The 19,713-nt window shown below is 42.0% G+C and overlaps 1 long non-coding RNA gene across 1 annotated transcript in view; it reads left to right on the forward strand.

The window, feature by feature from the left end:
- The first annotated feature begins 3,728 nt into the window (after positions 1 to 3,728).
- The window catches only part of LOC121140250, a 31,235-nt gene continuing 15,250 nt past the window's right edge, over positions 3,729 to 19,713 (forward strand). The window contains exon 1 of the long non-coding RNA XR_005877040.1: positions 3,729 to 3,870. This is a non-coding gene — a long non-coding RNA (uncharacterized LOC121140250). The remainder of the gene's footprint in view (positions 3,871 to 19,713) is intronic.

Raw genomic sequence — 19,713 nt, forward strand, 5'->3', positions numbered from 1 at the left:
ACCTCTCTGGGTTTCCAGGTTTGAGTCTGTGCCAGGAGTCTGAGCTCCACCTTTTTTGACAACTTGAAATTTTTCTTTTTTTCTTTTTTTCCCCCTGATTTATTTTTGTTTTATTTGATTCCCTCTTACTTAACTACCGGCATATATGCTTCAGTCCCTTCTGCATAGAGACGAGGAAAGGGAAGAGGTGATGGTCAGGGAATGTGAGTTCCCTGCTGCAGTCTCTGTTGGCAGCCCATGTGCCAAACAGAGTTGTAATCAGGCTCCAATTAGGAACAGGCAAGAATAAGTGACTGGGAATTCACTGTGTTCCCACATTCTAGAGATGCCCAGGATATTTGTAGGTGAATAGGAGCCCCCCACCAAAGATACTGAGACAAGCAGGTCAGTGGCCACAACTAATGCAGATCCAATGGGACCCTGGGCTCCAAGGGGGGTCTGGGATCTGGAAAGGTAGAGGGAATGCTTTGAACAGTTGAAACCCGAATGTGCTCATTTGTCACTTCTCAGCTTCTGGGTGTGAAAAGAAGGCATTAATTCATTCTATGTGATCTCTGGGACTATCATTGAAGGTCCCCATCTTTACTGTCCTCTAGAAAATCAGAATGCTGGTATTATTCCATGAGCTCTTTCATTAGTCACAGAGCTGAAGGACCAAAGCTATAACCTTGGGGTTACATTGAATTCAAGCCCACCAAACCTTGACAACAGGTTTAAAGTCAAAGCCCAAGTTTGTAAACTGTACCCATTAGCCAGAGACCAACTGACAGAGTATGGGGACAGTAAAGAACATGAAGTTTTAAGCCCTTCCCATCCTCCACAGAAGAATCCCAGGATACAGCATGTCCTGTGACCTTGTAGAAGGCTGGGAATGTCCAGGTCAGAGGCAGCAGCTGGCCTAGGAGGGCTGCCAGAATTTCTGGGACACTGATGCATTCAGAACAGGAGAAAAAGGAACATTGGAGGGGGCACTTGGCCAGAGGAAAGGATGGGGAGCTGAGAGAGCATTGCACTGATCACTTCTGATTGCTATATTTCATTAAACCTAAAAATAAGCAAGTAACTTATGCTAATATGTTTTCTCTTTAACACATTCTCCCGTTTGCCTGAAACTCTACTGTGTCTACTATTAATAATACAGTTTCCATGCAAAATTTGTTTTTCTGCCCAGAGAGCAGCAGCTTGCCTTTGGGCCTGTTTCCCTAGTGTGTAATTAAACTAGGGAGACCATTTCTTCTGCAATTAAGGACTTTCCGCTGCTTTCAGAGAGCACATCTATCTGATTCTTAGGGAATCCCCACCCCGCAAATCACCCGGATGTTCTATATCCTGCCAATTTTCCTTCTCCCAATTTTGATTCTCCCTAGGCCTGCTTTCAATGTGTTGGTCACTGTCTGTAGAAGGTCACCAAGTGCAATAATAAATAAAAATCTGTTCATAGTTTGTAATTTATGAGTGGTACTGTTTTAAGGTCATTTTGATTTTTATTCTTAAAGTGGTTTTACATGGCCTTCAAGGACACCAGGGGCCCACATGGTACACATACATACATTCTGGCAAAATATTCATATCCATAAAGTAAAATTAAATAAGCCTTAAAGTAAACAACAAAAAAACATGACTTTACAAACTAGAAATTGACAGATGGTAAGGTGTGCCTGGAATAAAAGATGTATCAGAGTAGCTTGAAAAGTGTGCGTGCGTGCGTGCGTGCGCGCGCGTGTGTGTGTGTGTGTGTGTGTGTGTGTGTGTGTGTGTGTGTGTTCTTGGCCATGCAAAGTAGTAAACATTCCTATTCATCAGTCTTTGCTACAATCAAACCTCCTCAAAATTTAGGAGTGATAAACAAGAACTGTTGTTTCGCAGCCCCTGGAGGATGAGTTAGGACACTGCTTCAGGCTGAGAACTGATGCACCTGGCTCTGAGCTCTCAGCCTCTTTCAAACGTGTTCCGTATCACACCTTGTGCTCAGTCATGTGAAGCTGTTGCTACCTCCAGTTGCTTTTCAGCTTCTCATTAGAACAGAAGTGAGTGCCAGGTACAGCCTTGGTTACATTAGACTTAGTCTCTGCCTTCAAACTCTAGAATGAATCTACTCCAGCTCCAGTCCCTTTTAAAACTGGATTGGACTATGGTTTATCAGTGTTTTCTAGGGGAACAGAACCAAGAGAATGAATATATACCACAAAGGATATTTACTAGATGATGTGCCCTGGGTAGTCCATCAATGGCTGTCAACATGCTTGAGAGGTTGAGAACTCTACAGCTATTCAGTTCACAAGGTGGGATGCCTTAAGAGTCTCCATCTGATGTTGAAGGCCTAGAAGATTCCTAGGGAGCCACTGGTCCTCATTCCATGTGAAAAGTCTGAGGAAACTGAGTCCTAATGTCAGCAAAGGATGACAGCAGTGACAGCAATAGAGTAAATGCTTTCACAGGCAAAGAGTGAAGGCAGGTAGCCAAAAGCATCACTGTGGCTCCTCCTGACTCCTTTAGATCTGGGCTACCACAAGAAGGCACTGCCCACTGCGGGGGAGTGCTAATTCTTTCAGAAAATGCCCTGGAAGACTGGCCCCTAAGTGTGTTTCTTAGTTGGTCCAAGATCCAAACAGGTGGACAATCAAGATTAGCATCACAGACCACGTGACCAAGTTTTCCCAGAGGAACATGGGCAGAGACGGCATATATGAATCCCTAACAGCAGATTCTGAAGCTGATGCTTTTTCCCACAGTTTACCTCTCTGGTCAAAGTTAAAGGATGAGGAGGGCTTTAACATTGTGAGGAGAGCCAAGAGGTGGCAAGTGCGGGTTACTCACTGCAGAACATATGGATGGCTTCTTATAACCAGCCAATAAACCCTTGGAAGTTAACCTTCATGGCTGTTTTTATGGCTGTTAGTGAAGACTGCCTATCCCATCATGCCAGACAGCATGGCAGTCACTGGGATTAGATGTTGATTAAGCGACGTGGAAAAGTCTGCTCAATGTATCAGAGCATTCAGCTGAAAAGCTCTTCTACGCTACAGAAGGGCTCACTGCAACACACTCAGCCCGCAGCTGATGTCCATAAGGAGGCAGCTGTGATCATCAAGGACCGGGCCTTTGTGATGCTTGGGTCACACATCCAAACTTGTTCATGTTTCCTTCACAATCCATCAGCGACCTTTCTTCGAGCAGAGGCATGTGAAGAGTTTCCTTGGGTGCCTGTTGCTCCTCTGCTCGCCGTTTCTGAGTGTCTTTCTGATGGAGTGAGCCTCTCTCTCGTTCTGCTCAGGACTCTGTACACTCAAATCGATATCTGTTTTCACAAAACCAAAAGCCCTGTTGCCCTCCATCACCAATCAGCACCAAACATACCAGTTAAGTAGGTAGAGTATGTCCCTGGTAAGGGTAATCATGAGTTGTGTTGACCCAATTTCAAACCAAGACTTTATGCGTGATGACTTCCATTCAGACACCTCTGCTAAAGGGCCTCCTCCTTCAACTACAGAGCAGCCCAAGACCTAGGAGGGGGGAGGAAAAAAAACTGCTTTCCTTCTTTGTCCAGTAGCTCCCACTCTTCTGCTCAGCCTCTCTCTCTTTCTCTCTCCCCCTTCCCTCCTCCTCCTCTCCTCTCTTCTCTCCCTTTCTGTCCCCAACACAAATCCAATTATCCAATTGCTTCAGCCCTTTAACTGGCACAGCATCTATGATAGTGTAGCAGCTCCACGCTCAGACACTCTCTGGGAGCCACACCGAAACTGCTTCTGCTTTTCCAGTTAGAGCCGGCACTTGCCTCTCCTCTACGCTGTCTGCCTCTCATTAGCAGAGTTCAATCCCAGCCTGCACATGGCTTCTATTCCCGTAGCACCCCACCCCCGCCGTGACCAGGTACAGTATTGTCTTCTTTGTTCTGCCAGACATACCTTTATACTGAGGGATTGCCTTCTTTTAGAACCCATGAACCTAGCTTGCGGCACCACAACCATCACCATAGACAAGAGCCTCCTTGGCATCCACAGAGGGACAGGAGCTCCTCCACTGTTGGAAACAGAACCACTTTATTTGGACTCTTCCCTCCCAGTGACAGTCTATCACTGAGAGCTGGAAGGATGGGGGTGGCAGGGCATGAAAGAGAGAGGAGGGGAGCCCACAGCAGAAGGCTTATTAACCTTTCCAAGAGGCTTGTGATTCAAGCTTGTGGAGCTTAACATTTTTTTTCTCTTCTAATTATTTTAATGATGCTGCAGAAAGTCTAAACTTCTGTGCTGAGACTGTGTCCCTGCCACGGTCCTAACTGATCACATGGTAACATTCCGACCCAGGCTGGGTCACCCCTGTATGAAAAATCAGCTTGGGAAAACCACTCCTACTCCTCAAATGCATCTCCCCCTCCCTCTCCTCCTCTCCCTCCCTCTTCCTCTTCTCCTCTTTTTCTTCCTCTCCCTCTTCCCCTCTCCCTTCTTCCTCTCTCTCCCTCTCTTCCTCTCCCTCCCTCTCCCTCTCTCCCATCCCTCCCCTCCCTTTCACTTTCCTCTCCTCCTCCTCCTCCTCTTCCTCCTCCTCCTCCTCCTCCTCTTCCTCCTCCTCTTGCCCCACCTCTGGAAGCTCCTTTCTAAGGAGCTCTGCAGCTTAAGTCTTAGCTGCAAGCTTTGTTTCAGAGTTGAGTAGTTGTTGTTTCATCCCCATTCATCCTTTCCCTCAAAAAGATTTGTGTTCACCCCTAATGGCAATTACTGACTCTAATTCAAACCGTTTTGTGTCATTCAGTTACAGGCACGTTACTGGGTCTCAATAATAGGGGAACATACCAGATACCTTTTTGTTGCTAAAGAAACTGTAGTCAAATAAGGTATCTCACCAATCATGGTGCTTTTTTTCCCTTTAGTTTTAATGTATTTCATTTCATTTTTTGAGCAAGAAAACTCAAACTGTAGTTTGTACTTACAACCTGGATGCAAACCTAGCCACATTCAGATAGAAATATTTATTAGGCAGGCCAGGGGTGGTGAATAGCTAATCTTTTAGTAGGAGGAGACAGGGCTGGAGATGCAGGGGGAATGAGACAGGAAGCTTAGAAGAGGAAGTTATTCTCCATCCCGACATGTTTTCCTAGAGCCAGAGCCGTATTTTCAGTAACCCACCACAATCAAGCACAGGACACGGAAGAAAAGCTGGCCAGCCCCTCATCTCATGAGAGAGATGGGGAGGGCACCGGTGAACACAGGCATGCTCTACTCCAGACAGGGATTTGTTAGGTAGCCAAAACCGGTCTCAGCTTGCTTCTATAGCACAGATTGAGTTCAAACATGAAAGTCTCCTGCTCCTGCCTCCCACGACCTGTGATTACAGGCACGGGCCACCATGCTTTACACTTTTCAAGTATGCAGCCTCGTGGATTTTCCACAATTGAACACACCTGTGTTACAAGCATCAGGCTACAGAAAAGAATATTCAAACATCCCAGAAATCCCTTTAATGTCTCTCCCAGTAACTGTTCAAACTCCAGAGTGACCTAAATTCTAGCATTAGAGACGAAGGTGAATTTAATTACTGAATGCACTCTTGTTCTAGGCTTCTTTAGCTTGGGAACTTCCTGTTTTGTGTTGTGGGGCATTCTGTTTCTACCTTGCACCCTTCAGGCAGTGTCTGAGAGTCCCAGCATACCCTCATGCCACACAGTGCCCACAATTTTCAAGGCTTACTTCTACCCTTCGGTGAAATTGTTTGCAAGTTTACTGTGCACGTCCCACACATACTCATGTCTGTGCCTTCCCACTCATCTCCTAACCTAACCAGAGCCATGGTCACCAAGTCTTCCTTGGAGGAAGACTTTCTTCTCTATTGCTGTTCTCTCAACATTTCCTCCACCCTCCTTCATGTACTGAGCTTTGTGCAAGTCGCACATGGAGCTACCTCATTTGAACCTGGCAAACCACCAGATCTGCTCCCTGTCTGGTGTACTTTCCACCAGAGGCAGAGTTCTCAGGATGGCACAAAACTCTTAGGGTTCTTTTTGTACACACAAACCCACTGAGCCTACTGCAGAGGAGAGTGGGCCAGGCTCCCACTGAGCTAGATTTTGTAGTATTTGTTCAGTCACTCTGATGCCTAGCAGCTTTAGTGTGGATGTTTAATACTGATTGAAACCACTCAAGAACTTAAATAGTGTAGGATGTTGAGTGATGTGGTTACAATAAAAAAAAGGTCTTAAGGTGAAGGCTGTTCTTCAGTTTCAGTACTGTGTTAATTATGTTACTCATCATGTAAGAGCTGAAGTTACATTTTAAGTTTTAATTACTATGCCAAAGAGATCCATGAAACAAAAATGCCTCTCATCTGCAAGCCTCTTACCCAGGGACAGAGAGTTCCTGAAATGCTGGAGGCTTTTGTTCATGGAAGGTAGCATGACACATGTTTTCCACTGCCCTAAACAAGTTTGTTTGACCTGTCTGCACCAATGTGCTTGATCACATGTGGGCAGGGTATTCACAGGCAGGAAATACATCAGTATGAATGCGTGCCCCTGATTGGATATAGGCTGGAGGTACATCAGGATGTATGCTTGCCTTTGATTGGACCTGATGGGAAATGAGATGAATTATGGATTTTTTTCTTCTTAAGCTCTTGCCGTACTTGATTCTAGGCCATTTCCCAGGAGCCCTAGTATGGTCATGCTCAGAGCCTATCCACTTGGCCAATGTTTAATTTAAACTTGCTTCAAATTTGGCTTTAAACTATTGTAAGTGGTCTTATTCTCAATCAGGGGATTTAGCATTTTCTGGTGGCCCCCAGCGAGATTCAGACCACCCACCAAAATTCTAAGCTGGACCTTCACTCTGGAACTCTTAGGCTGAGGGGATGCTTTAGGAGTCAAATGTTCCAATGCTACCTTCAGTTTGCAGACTATCAGAGTGAACTGCCTTATACAGATTATTATACTCATGTCCTGTTGTGTTTCTCCCTCTTGAAGTTAAAAAAAGTACTTATTTTTTAATATAAGAGGAAATTTTAGAGTTTTATAGAAAATTAAAAAACAGAATTTTTAAGGGATAGTTTTAAAATATTTAAATTTATAAGGCTATGGGACATTTTAAGTTTATAAAATGTTTTCTATTATTAATATTTGAACTTAAAAATAAATAAAAGGCTATAAATTACAGCCACAAGTTTGAGCACCAAATACTCTTGTCTCTCCTTACCTAAGTTCTATTCATGCTGAAGAACGTATGTCTAGCCTCCTTAGCATTGCTAACTTTGTTAAGCTTAAGCTATTTTCATAAACTGAGTCATATAAGAAACTGTTATAGCCGGGCGGTGGTGGTGCACGCCTTTAATCCCAGCACTCGGGAGGCAGAGGCAGGCGGATCTCTGTGAGTTCGAGGCCAGGCTGGACCGACAACCTCCAAAACAATACAGAGAAACCCTGTCTCATAAAAATCAAAAAAAAAAAAAGAAACTGTTATATTCTGTTGTATAACAGAATCAGGAAATTTCCCAGTCTAACTGTGGACTACATTTATGAGTTAAAAGGTTTATTTTGATACTAAAGGAGCTTCAATTCAGAAACTGTTTTTTAAGGTTCAAATTTAACAGAGATAAAGCTATAAAGTCCTTTTCCCATGACCATGCTTTTAGACAAAAGCTCCCATTTGCTCAGGAGCTTGAAGAAATTCCTGGTTGCTAAAAATGGAGTCATTTTCCTTATCTCTGGCAAAAGGAACTTGTAGACTTTCCATTAAAACATGACTGTGGTGCCTATTAACTTGTCAAGGGCAGTGCTAGCCTCTAGGATCCTCCAGTTCCTATTAGTAAGCCCTACTGCAGTAAGTCCTAGTCTTATGAAAAATAGCAAGTTATTGTAAACTGTTAAGGAAAGCTAAGAAAAGTCTGACTAAAGTAAAGTCTTTAAAGAAAGAATAAATAATATTAAAAAAACAAGCCACGTAAGGATGGGGAAATATACAGGGCACCTAGATTCAGTATGTTGCTTTGCTGACTCTGAATGTTTTAAATGCAGATGAGCAAACAGCTGCAGCTGAGAGACATTGGATTGTAGAAGGAACTGCTGAATTTAAATAGCCTATCTACTTTAGGAATGTTTTGGTTTCAGAATGAAAGTGGGGAAACGGGAACGGTTGTGCTTTTATTTCTATAGAAAATGAAAAGCTTTGGATTCCTTAAAAATTAATAAAGATCAAATTTGACTGGAGAAGATCTTCTGAGGATCTTGGCTGAAAATGTAACGGAGGAAGCCAGGAAACACTACAAGACAGGTGACATGTATGCTGATCCCTCTACATGGGAACAACTCTGAGACTGGGTGAGGCAAGATAAATCTAGTTAGCTACAGAGTGCTCCTGAAAGTTTAGTTTATAGTCCAAACTGACTTATAAAATTGATAGATGTCTTTTACCTGGTCAAACATAAAACAAATCATCTTTAGCTGACTTTGTTAATTACAAATATGTATGTTACCTTTAAAAGTTTCTATGTTTTTAGAACCAAAAGTATGGTGATATCTTGCTTGTACTCTAACAAACAAAGCTTGTCTGAAGATCAAAGGGTAGAGCTAGCCCATGGTTAACCATAGAGGTTTGGAGATCTGTAGAGAGAGACAAGAAGTGATATGGCTGGGCAGAAGAGAGGAATATAAAGCAGGAGGAGACAGGAGCTCAGTCTTTCTTTCAGTCTGAGGATTTCATGGAGGTAAGAGAGTGGCTGGCTGCTCTGCTTCTCTGATCTTTCAGTTTTCACCACCTAAAAAAAAGAAAAACAAACAAACAAACAAACAAAAAGATGCCAGCAGCTGCCAGGGAAGCAAGATGTGAGGTAATAAGCCACAACCTCATGGTAAAATATAGAATAATAGAAATGAGTTAATTTAAGTTGTAAGAGCTAGTTAACAATAAACCTGAGCTAATAGGCCAAACAGTTTGCAATTAATATTAAGCCTTAGAGTGGTTATTTGGAAACTGACAGGCAGGAGAGAAACTTCCAGTTACAAAAAGGACTGGCGGAATAAAGACAAGGCAGGTAGCCCAAATGATCCAGCCTTAGAATGCCCCCAGTTACAGTTTCCTCAAAAACCTACTTCCAGAAGAACTTCAAAACTGACAGCTCAGATAGTCCAGGCTCACAGACTACTCCAGCCAAGATTTCAGATAAACTCTACAATTTCCCATCACACAGAGACTAAACAAAAAATAATACAGTTATCTTTCCCAGGACTTGACCATGACCTCAATTTTCTAAGGGTCCCCTAGAGATGCCATCACCCCCAGACAATAGGAAGCAATCTAGCAAACATGATGGTCCGCATTCCCAAAGAGTGGGCTGGGTGGTTTCTGGTCATTTGGTGGGTGTCTGTTATTGTTTAGGGGGATTGATTATAAATTATTGTTGATCATGGTCAAGGAGAAAACTAAGCAAAGGCAGTTAGTCCCAGGGATCTTTTTTCCAGAAAGAAAGTGGAGGATGGTGTATAGGAAAGGGTAGATTATTGAATTTACTTTTAAAATAAAAATGATGCCGGGCGGTGGTGGCGCACGCCTTTAATCCCAGCACTCGGGAGGCAGAGGCAGGCAGATCTCTGTGAGTTCGAGGCCACGCTGGACCGACAGCCTCCAAAACAATACAGAGAAACCCTGTCTCGAAAAACCAAAATAACAATAATAATAATAATAATAATAATTAAAAAATGAAAATGATAAGATAAAAGGATAAATTATTGAACCTATTTTCTTTGTTATACTGTATGTATATTTTGACTCTTTTTAAATGTTTTGTTCCTATGCAGCTCATTTTTAAAAGTAATGTATAATTAAGAAATACAGGTTAGTAGTTAGCCATCTATAATAATTAAATTTATAATCATGTCAGATATGCTTTCAAGATTGAGCCTAGGTTTGCTTAGCTCAGATATACTTAATAGATAATCGTCCTCAAACTTGTCAGAGATCTGATGATTATGGCACTTAAAATATTTAATGGAAAAAACTTATTATGACAGACAGAAACTCCCAGCTCCTAACAGTGACCCCCAAGGTCTCCAAAGATAATGGGGCACCACAATGTCTCCACCTGGATTGTGGTATTGCTAACCAGTGGGCAAGACTACACCCCAATGCTACACCAGCTGCCAGGACCCAGCCCAAACTGTGGTCAAGTAGGACACTGAAGAGTTGATTGCCTCACTTTGGTTAGACAAGGCAAGGTCAGTCTCTCCCATGTCCCTCCTCCACAGGAAGCCAAAGACTAATGCTACCCTGGTATCTCTGCCCCAAATGCCAGGGAGATCACAGGAGCCTGGGATGTCCATGTAGGTAATGAACTAGTTTCTGCCATTTTCACTGATACCCAGGCCATTTGAATTATCTTCATGCTATAATGTACCCTTCTCAGCTCTCTGATGGTGTTGACAGCTAGGCTAACCATAGCTTTGTCAGCTTAGCAGCAGCAGGCAACCAAGTTCTTCCCCAAGGCGGAAGTCACCTTGTTAGTTCATTTCATATGTAAAAATTAAGCTTTTCTTTTTCTAGAGCTACTAGGTATCTTTTTTTTTTTGAGAAAAGGTAGACAGGTTTGCCTTGCTAACAAGCTTCATATTAAAAGAGAAACACAGGTTTCAGATGTAACTTTCCACTAAAGGAATATGATTTGAAATGATTGTTCTCAGTAATAACTGCTTGTGTCTCTAGTAAATGATTAGATGGAAAGAGTGTTAAAGTCTGTGCAAATTTTGAGGGTCTGAGAAATGTTTTAAGGCATATAAAGTTCTAAGTATATGAGAGTCTGTGTAAGTTCTGAGTGTCTAAGACATATGAAAGCCTGAGGATATGAAGCTTAAGTGAGTTTTGAGGGGCTTAGAAAATGATTTAATATCTAAATGTAAGTTATAAAGATATATGTGAATGATTTAAAGTATATGAAAATGGAAATGTTTCAGATTTCTTTCCCCTTTCTATGCTATTGTTATGCTAAGATTTCAAAAATTCAGAGTTTTAACATTGATTAATGGAGTTCTGATAAGCTGGTAGAACATTGACTACTTACTGTTCAGTCACAAGCTCAAGATCTTAGATTTCTTTTGGTTGTCTTCTAAGTATGGACTTAAAGATGTTTCTTATTAGGCTAAAACATTTCTGTCCAATCTATATCTATCTCTCTGGACAGAGGAAAATTTTTTCATGCTTTTTAACTCAAATCTATAGCTTTTGCTAGGGCTCAAAGATGTGAGTCTACTCTAGCTGTTTTACAGACACGGATTACCTGCTTTTCCTACAGCATGGATTTCAGTACAGATTGGTGATGTTAGTGTATCTAAAACTTGTATGTTTTTGTAAACTGAAAAATTCATGTAAGCTTCAGAGAATTGAGGGAGTCATAAGACATTGATCCATCTTTCACAGGTCAAAAGAATTTCAGATAAGTAAAGTCTGTTTTCCCACCTGCCTGTTCTTGAGAATAGGATCTCTATCTATCTAATCTGTTTATCGTATCATCTATCCATTTATCTATCTATCTATCTATCTATCTATCCATCTATCTATCTATCCATCATCTTTACCTCTACTCTCTTTCTCTCTCTTTTGGTCTCTGGGCTCCTTCCTTCCCTTAATTACTAGGACTATGGGCCTGGAAGTTCCAAATGCAAGAGTTTCCTTTAAGTTCCTAAATTTTAACTTCTGTCCCTAGTCTATATCTGTCTCAGCAGATTTCTACTTGACTGACAGACACATCCAACCAAGCATCAGCTGCTGACTACAACCCATTCCAAACGATTATGAGCCCTGGACTTCCTGAAAGCTTATGTGGACCAGTCCAGCCTATGTGAATGCTCTCTGACTCTTCAGCTGGGCTAGGAAACCAGATGCTTTTGATGAGTGCCCCATTGCCTGAATTCCCTCCCTGCCTTCTTGGGCCCTGAAAACAACAGTCTCATCAGGAAGTATTTACAGAAGAGAATGCATTGTCTTGTCCCCCAAGACAATGTTAAATCAAATGATTAAATGTTAAATCAAAAGGAAACTCCCTGGAATAGGAGATAAAATAGCGGCCTGTATTGCCCATTGACATACCAATGTACCAAAGGTACCTGTAAAACCAAGTAGACCCAGATCTATCAACAGGAAGATTCATTAGCTAAAATAGTTCTATACTATGATAGGGCTTGCTCTATGTAACAGTCCCCCCTGACCAATACTTTACAAGAATCATGTTAAGGAAAGGTGAGATTTATTTCAGCTCATGGTTTGAAGGGATCAGCCTAGCATAGTGGATGACTTCAAGGTAGTGGAAGTGTATGATGGCTGCTTGCTCACCTGTCAGCCGGTCAGGAAGCTGAGGTGGTGGTAGGGTCTCTGTATATAACCCTCCAGCCCAACCTCTCCCCAGATTTCCACTTGCTCAAACTAGGCTCAGCCTTCCAAAGCACTAAACAGCACTGCCAGCTGTGGACCAGGCATTCAGAGCCATGAGCCTGCTGGGAACAATTTAGAGCCAAAGCGTAACAGCACCTACCAGCTGGGTTTTGTCATCTAAAAAGTTTCTCTATGACTCAGAATCTCCATATTCATATTTATAAGAAGAGGAAAAGAGAGCTATAGTGAAGAACCAGCAGAATAACCCAAGAAAAGTCAAGGAGAAATGAATGAAACAAAAGGTCGATTTTTTCTCAGTGTTCTTTGGAGATGTTTCACGAATAATAAAAGACCCAGAGACAGATATTGGGGTTCAAGGTTCAATGTGAAGATCAGAAAAGGAAAGCAGCTGACCGCCAGCTCTTACCTCTATCTCAGCTCAGACCAAAGTGGCAATTCTCAAACTGCTCTTCAGATTCAGTCAAACTTCTATGCTTTCCTCAAAGTGGCTGGATACTGCTCTCAGAATGCCACCCTCAATGTGACTGGAGAATGAATGGCAGCTCTAGGACCCTGTTCCTGTCTTAAGTACCTCTCATGAATTCTGGGGTTAAATGTGTGTACCACCACTTCCTGATCTCAGCTTGAGGCTGACTTTGCTTTCTGAATCCTCAGGCAAACTTTAATAAATCATAAAAAAATATATCACCACAGGAGAGATCTTAGTCCCTCCATCTTGAAATTCAAAATGTTTTGTAGGCCTTTATTCTGGTCTAGCAATGAATGATCTTTCTTTCCTTGTCTGCCTCTCTGGAATCTAGCAGTATCCTACATTAGGTAGTGACACTTGAAATAAACCTTTTAGTTTTTTTCAAAGACAAACTTTAAAAATTAAAATTGAGCCGGGTGTTGGTGGCGCACGCCTTTAATCCCAGCACTCAGGAGGCAGAGGCAGGCGGATCTCTGTGAGTTCGAGGCCAGCCTGGTCTACAGAGCGAGTTCCAGGACAGCCTCCAAATCCACAGAGAAACCCTGTCTCAAAAAAAATTTTAAAAATAAATAAAAATTAAAATTGAGAAGGATGCCTCCTCTGTAGTCAAATTAGAGCTCTTTGTAGTGAAACCTTTGACCCAAGGCTAGTCAGCAACTTTTAGTATACTCTCCATTATTCTGTCTGCTCACCATCTCAAGTCAAGAAAGACACCTAATGCATAGCTGAGGCCAGTGACTCTCTGCCGCCATGGATGCAGTTATGACTTAGACAGCTCCACTTCAAGAAGGGCACTGAGAAAGGTGAACAAAACAAGAGATGTGTCATGGCTTTCTTGTTCTTTCCTGGAAGATTTGGGCATGATTTGAAGAGGCTAAGGGAAGCTGGTAAAACCCATGCTGACTCTGATGAAGAGCTTGGAAAGGAGGACTCAAACTTTGTTCTTCTTGAATATTGCTGTACAGTGCCAGCCGAGGTTGGTGCATCCAAAAGCAATTTGGCAGGCTTCTGGTTTGTTTCCTCTGATAGCACTGAACTGGAGGCAGGAATATCAAACAATTCCAGCTGGCTTAGCTTCTAATATGAGTGTCTCAGAATGGCTCCCTGGCCTTCAGCTAGACCTGGTCAAGAGTCTATAGACTTCCTTTTCTCTTTGCTTTAATTTCCTGCCAATTGCAATGGAACCAGGTTATATATACAGCTCAATGTATTATACACATTTTAATACTACAATTCAAACCATAAAATAGAAAATTTAGATGTTAATTTGATAAGTATATATGTTTACAAAATGGTTCCCACGTAAGCTCCTTGTCCTAGGTATGAATGTGATGGATCTATAGGAATGAGAGTTGCATCCTAGGAGGTGATGTCTATGGGTGGAGTCATCCTGTTATGGAACTAGGGGCTTCTGGCTTCTGGGTCTACTAACAGGAGGCTGGAGGCCAGGAGGAAAGAGATCAAGATTTCATTATAGCCTTCCCCTTTTCTCATGAGCTCTATGCCTATGCTCCGTGTGCTGTGGGGGTTATCACTCATCACTGCCATTTCCTTCCATTATGCCTCCATACCTTGACGTGGTCATGGTTCCTTGCTGCTGGTGGATCCTGGGGTGGGGGGTCTCACTATTTTTCATCACTTCTCCTAACTGCCTAGCTTGTTTCCCTCTGCAGCATATGGTCTTAGCATTAAACTCTCTGTAGCCCAAGCCTTTGTTTGGGATACTTAGCTCCTGGCATGATGATAAAAAAACAGTTGAAGTTAATTAAGTATTCTCTACAGTATACTTTGCATCTGTTTTCTCATATGATTATCACATCAACTTAGAAGTAAGGAGTTGCTTTTTATCATCTGTACTTTGATTAGTGTATTAAATAAAATGCTGGCTAATGATTCTCTTCTTGCACACTCATCTCTCAATTTGTTCTTCTCTGCTGTAGTCTATCTAATACACTGAATCCATGCCTGGACTTCGTTTCCTGTAGTAAGATCCAAACTCAGAAATTGAAAATAGAACTGTCAAGGTTGGGGAATGCTGCATGTAAAGCAGTGGACTCAGTTCTTGATAACTGTGCTTTAGCCAGTATGTGATTGGCAGCTCACCCATCATATTTCAATTTTCAAGACCCTACACCCTGCCAGAAAGGTGCTTTTCACCAGATGGAACCATATTATCTTTGGACCTGTCTAACCTACTGTACTCGCTGCAGTGACTGATGCCAGAATGTATGCTTCTTCTGTTTAAACTGGTCAGCTCTAACAGTGGTTCTCTTTTTGAACCTGTAGTCTATTTAAAAACTTTCTGTAAGAGGAGCTGAGATATTGTCTTCAGGTTCCTTAGAGCATTATTTCAAACTGTGTGTGTGTGTGTGTGTGTGTGTGTGTGTGTGTGTGTGTGTGTGTGTTTAGGGAGTTTATGGTCCAAGTAGAGAAAAAAAATCCTTACTATAGAGACAGCCCACACTTGCTTGTTCAGAGTCTGACCTGCTGAGTAGTATGTACTTTCTATATTAGCACTTTCTAAGCCTGCCAGATTCTCTGAGATCATTGATCATTTCCCCAACTTCAGCACACATACAAAATTCTGCAATCATTCACAAAGTTAGTCAGGATGGTGTCACTTGGCCTTTGAAAGCTATTTGCAGAAAGCATTTCTTACAAAAATGCAATAGACCAGTGAAATAAACCCTTTGATTTGAGCAGGGGGTTCTTGAGCTGAGTTAATTGCTATGTCTCTAAAGTTCATATCCACATGGCTGTCTACAGAATAAAGGTGAATGTAACGATTCTTCCCAAAGTGACCTTGTTTATATTGTAGATTGTCGCTGTCAAACTCTGTCATTCACACCCTTCTATTATATTTAACTCAGACACAAATGCAATGCTTATAATAGCCATGCAGGTGATTTCTAGGTGAATGACTTACATGTTAAAAACATAGTTTTAGAATGTGTAGATGTTACATATTCATTTGTTCCCTATACTCAATACCACTGTTGTCACAATTACATATTTTATCATTTTGTCTATTAACAAAGTGAGTTTTAAGTGTGCTAGCAAAGACAATCAAGGCCAGGAGTGCAACAAAGAGCACTTGGTAATGGGGAACAGTTATCTCTTCCAGGAGGAACACCCCACTCCCTTGGTGTAGCACACTGATGAAGATCCAATGTTGCCAAATCAATCTCTCTCTCCTCCCTCCCTCTCTCTCTCCTCCCTCCTCTCATCTATCACTCTCTTTCTCTTACACACACACACACACACACACACACACACAGAGCATAATGATGACGATCAAGTGTTGCCAAATCAATATCTATCTATCTATCTATCTATCTATCTATCTATCTATCTATATATCGCTTTCACTCTCTTACACACACACACACACACACACACACAGAACATTGATGATGATCAAGTGTTGCCAAATCAATATCTATCATCTATCTATCTATCTTTCTGTCTGTCTGTCTGTCTATCTATCTATCTATCTATTGCTTTCACTCTCTTACACACACACACATACACACACACATACATACACACACACACACACACACATACACACACACACACACACGAGTCCTTAGGTTTTCTATTGGGCAGTTCCTTGTTCCCCAGAGAAAACCCATCTGTACCTTTTGTTTGTCAATGTGAGGCTATAAGGTTCCTTCATCCTACTCTTCCTCGTGGCATTTCCCCAAACCTCTGGGGCTACTTTTTTGGGAGAAGACTTCTTGGCCTGTGATATCTAAGCACTTTAAAGTAATAAAGTAACTCTGAGATTAGGAGAATTTACACTAGCGAGCAACTACTTCAAGGCAGTCCTAGGACTAGATATCTGGTTCAGTATACCTGTAGCTTATGGCCAAAAGTTTTCTTTCCTTCTCCTCTCTTTGCCTCTAGTGTTTGCTGGGGGCTGTATGGTACTGCCATGCTCTGCAGGTTGAACACAGAACCTTTGGCTTTCTGAGATGGGTTTCATCCTGTTTGCTCCATCTGTGACTTTTGGCTCCTGATGTTAGTGTTTTTTAGCCAAAGAATGATAACTTTGAACTTTTGGTTCTTGACCCCACCATTGCTAAGAGGATGCTGTCCTTGACTTTGCCTGGAGCCAATTTCCTGCCCTCAGCAAGAGCATCTACCTCATGGAAAGATACACAAGTTTCTTCCCTTGACAACAAGTGCTATTGCCAGACATGGTGCCTGGGAAAGGCTGCCTTATGTTAGGGCAAGCATTGCTCTGACATACTAAGCTCAGCTAACTTGGTACATGTGTGAAAGATATACCAGGGTCAGAGGATTAGAATTATTATTTCATGTCTTTCCTTATGCTTGAAAAAAAAGAAAATAAAAACCCTGGTTTTATAATAAACAGAAAGCATTGCGTTATTGACCTGAAAATAAAAAGGCGAATGCTTATTAAGGCATGTTGGTCACTATGTGTTAGAAGACAGGAATTCCTGATGATGCAATGTGCTTTATCCAGAAACTGAGTACAGAAACCCTTTTCATATGTGCTAAGTCTGCAGCTGCAATAAAGCTGCTGCACAAACAAGTCTTCTCTGACTGCTGGGTCCCATCTTCTCTGCTGAGGAGTAGGTCACTGTGGGCAATGATGCGACTTCACAGACCTGCATTCTCTGACCAGCACCCAAAGTGATGTTGTGCAAGCAAACAAAATGGGTGACAGGCGCTTGTGGCTGTGAGATGCTTGGTGGTCCTGAAAACCAATACAAGTCTATTGAAGGAAAAGAAACCTCAGTGTAAAGGCCAGTTCTTTGTTAAACCCTGTGGGAGAGTCACTTCTTTAACTGAGCAGCAGTTACGTACCTCATGCTCTATGTATTTCTAACATGCTGCACAGTTGCTACAACATTATTAGAGAACAGTATGTTTTAGAGTTCTAGAAAAGCTAAATGTAAGAGAGCATGGCTTTGTCTGAACAGTTGATCAGTTCTCTCATGAGAATACTTGAACGAGCGACTGGACCTACTGTTTCTTTACCAACAGCATGTTGTCTTGTGGAAAAAATCAAAACAGATGCACCTATCCTAACATCCCTAATGTAGGTAAATGACACATCTTCTGTATAAATGTGAGGTAAATGACACATCTTCTTTATAATTGAAGAATGCCATTTTTTTCTATTTTGGGTCCAAAATAAGAAAGAATTGATGGTGGCTATCTGCGAAGTCAGTAAAACAAACTTATTCTAATATTCAAACAGAAATCATTGAAGAAAGGGACTCGAGTTGGTGCAGGAGGGAAGAAGCCACAAGAGGGAACAGTGAGGCTACCCAGAAATTAGAAATAGCAAGAATCAGTTACTGCCTCTAAGGTGAATGGGCAATGCTGTCACCAGGGCCAGAATCTGGGTGCTCACACTGGAAGGAGCCACCATCAGGAGGTATTCCAAGGAGAGAGTGAATCACAGAGGAGGCCCTATTGCCAGAGACATGGAGAACAGAGCTGAGGAGAGTGACACAGCTTCTCCCAGCTCCCACCTCCAACGTTCCCACAGAACCTCCCTCTGACTAAGCCTGTCAGGCCAAGGTAAGCGGGTTCTAGATCAGAGGGTTGAGGTATATTCAGTATCTCAGAAACTAAGTGCTTCTGTTTTACATTAGCTCATTGGCTAGCTTTTGAGTGGATGTTTTGAGCAGGAAGTCTTAACATCATTTTAAAATCAAGTTTTATTTTTAAAACTGATTGAAAGACAATTATAGCCAACCAGGCTGTCATGTGTTCGCCACTAATTCATGACATAGCTAGTTTGGTCTCTGTACCAGTCTCTCTTTTTTTTTTTTCTCAAATGTTCTCTTCTGTCCCCTCTTGCATCTACTTTTCCTGAATTTTAGCAGTAGGATTATCGAGTAAACAGGAATGATGACTTCATTCATTTTTATAACCTAATCCCTCAGAGGGTGAGGCAAGCCGGGGGTGGGGGTGGGAGAGTACACGCTGGTAACTATTTTAGACTTGTAAATTTTATAAGTTCAAATATGTTAGTGTTAGGACTCGAGTAGAGCAATACCTGGCTCTATGATGTAAACACAGCAAACATCAAGGATGTAGGAAGGGAAAAATTAGCAAAAAAAGTATTTTAGAAACTTTCCTCCTATTCCCTTTGGTCTGAACCACTCCAGGTCATCAGCGTGTTAACAACCTTTCCCTGAGTGCCTAGGTGACTCTGTTCTTGGCAATCCAGAAGAGAAATGATTTTCTTCTGAACCGGTGTCAGTGGAATCTGCTTCTGAGCCTGTGAGGCACACCTGCAGGTTTTGGATTAACAGTCTGGCCCTTTATGCCTTATTATTCTAAGTATTTAAGAGGGGCTATCATATTGACTCTTTACGCAGCCATGTGAAGGACCTAATGAGAGGATCATTTGATGGGCATGGAAGTATCACTTCTCTCAATTGAACAGATGAGGACACAGGAGCATGGAGATTCAACTACAGTCCTGAAGTAGTGCCACGGAGCAGTGGACTGTCTAGTTCTCTCTCACCCGCATTCTTGGATAGTACCCTGTTCTGTTTCTCCAGTATAGCAGCCAAAAGGCAGTGATCACTATGGCGTGCCATGCAGAACTCCACAAGCAAGCATTCCAGCAAACAAGGCAGAACCTGCCTGGCCTTTGATGATGTGGCCTCAGAAGTCACTGAGTGTAACTACTGCTTTAATCTCTCAGTCACAGCAGTGACAAGCCTACTTACATGTGGGAAGAGTGGCTAAGTGTCACGGCATTTGTATCCAGGCTTTGATTCCCTCACAGTAAACAAAATATTAGCTCCAGTATCCTCAATACATGATATGCAGTAGGATGGGCTGGTTTTTGCTTGCTCAATGACTTTATGACCTTCTGTATTTGGTCTT

This window comes from Mesocricetus auratus, unplaced genomic scaffold (assembly GCF_017639785.1).
Source record: "Mesocricetus auratus isolate SY011 unplaced genomic scaffold, BCM_Maur_2.0 Super-Scaffold_100004, whole genome shotgun sequence".
Lineage (NCBI taxonomy): Eukaryota > Metazoa > Chordata > Mammalia > Rodentia > Cricetidae > Mesocricetus > Mesocricetus auratus.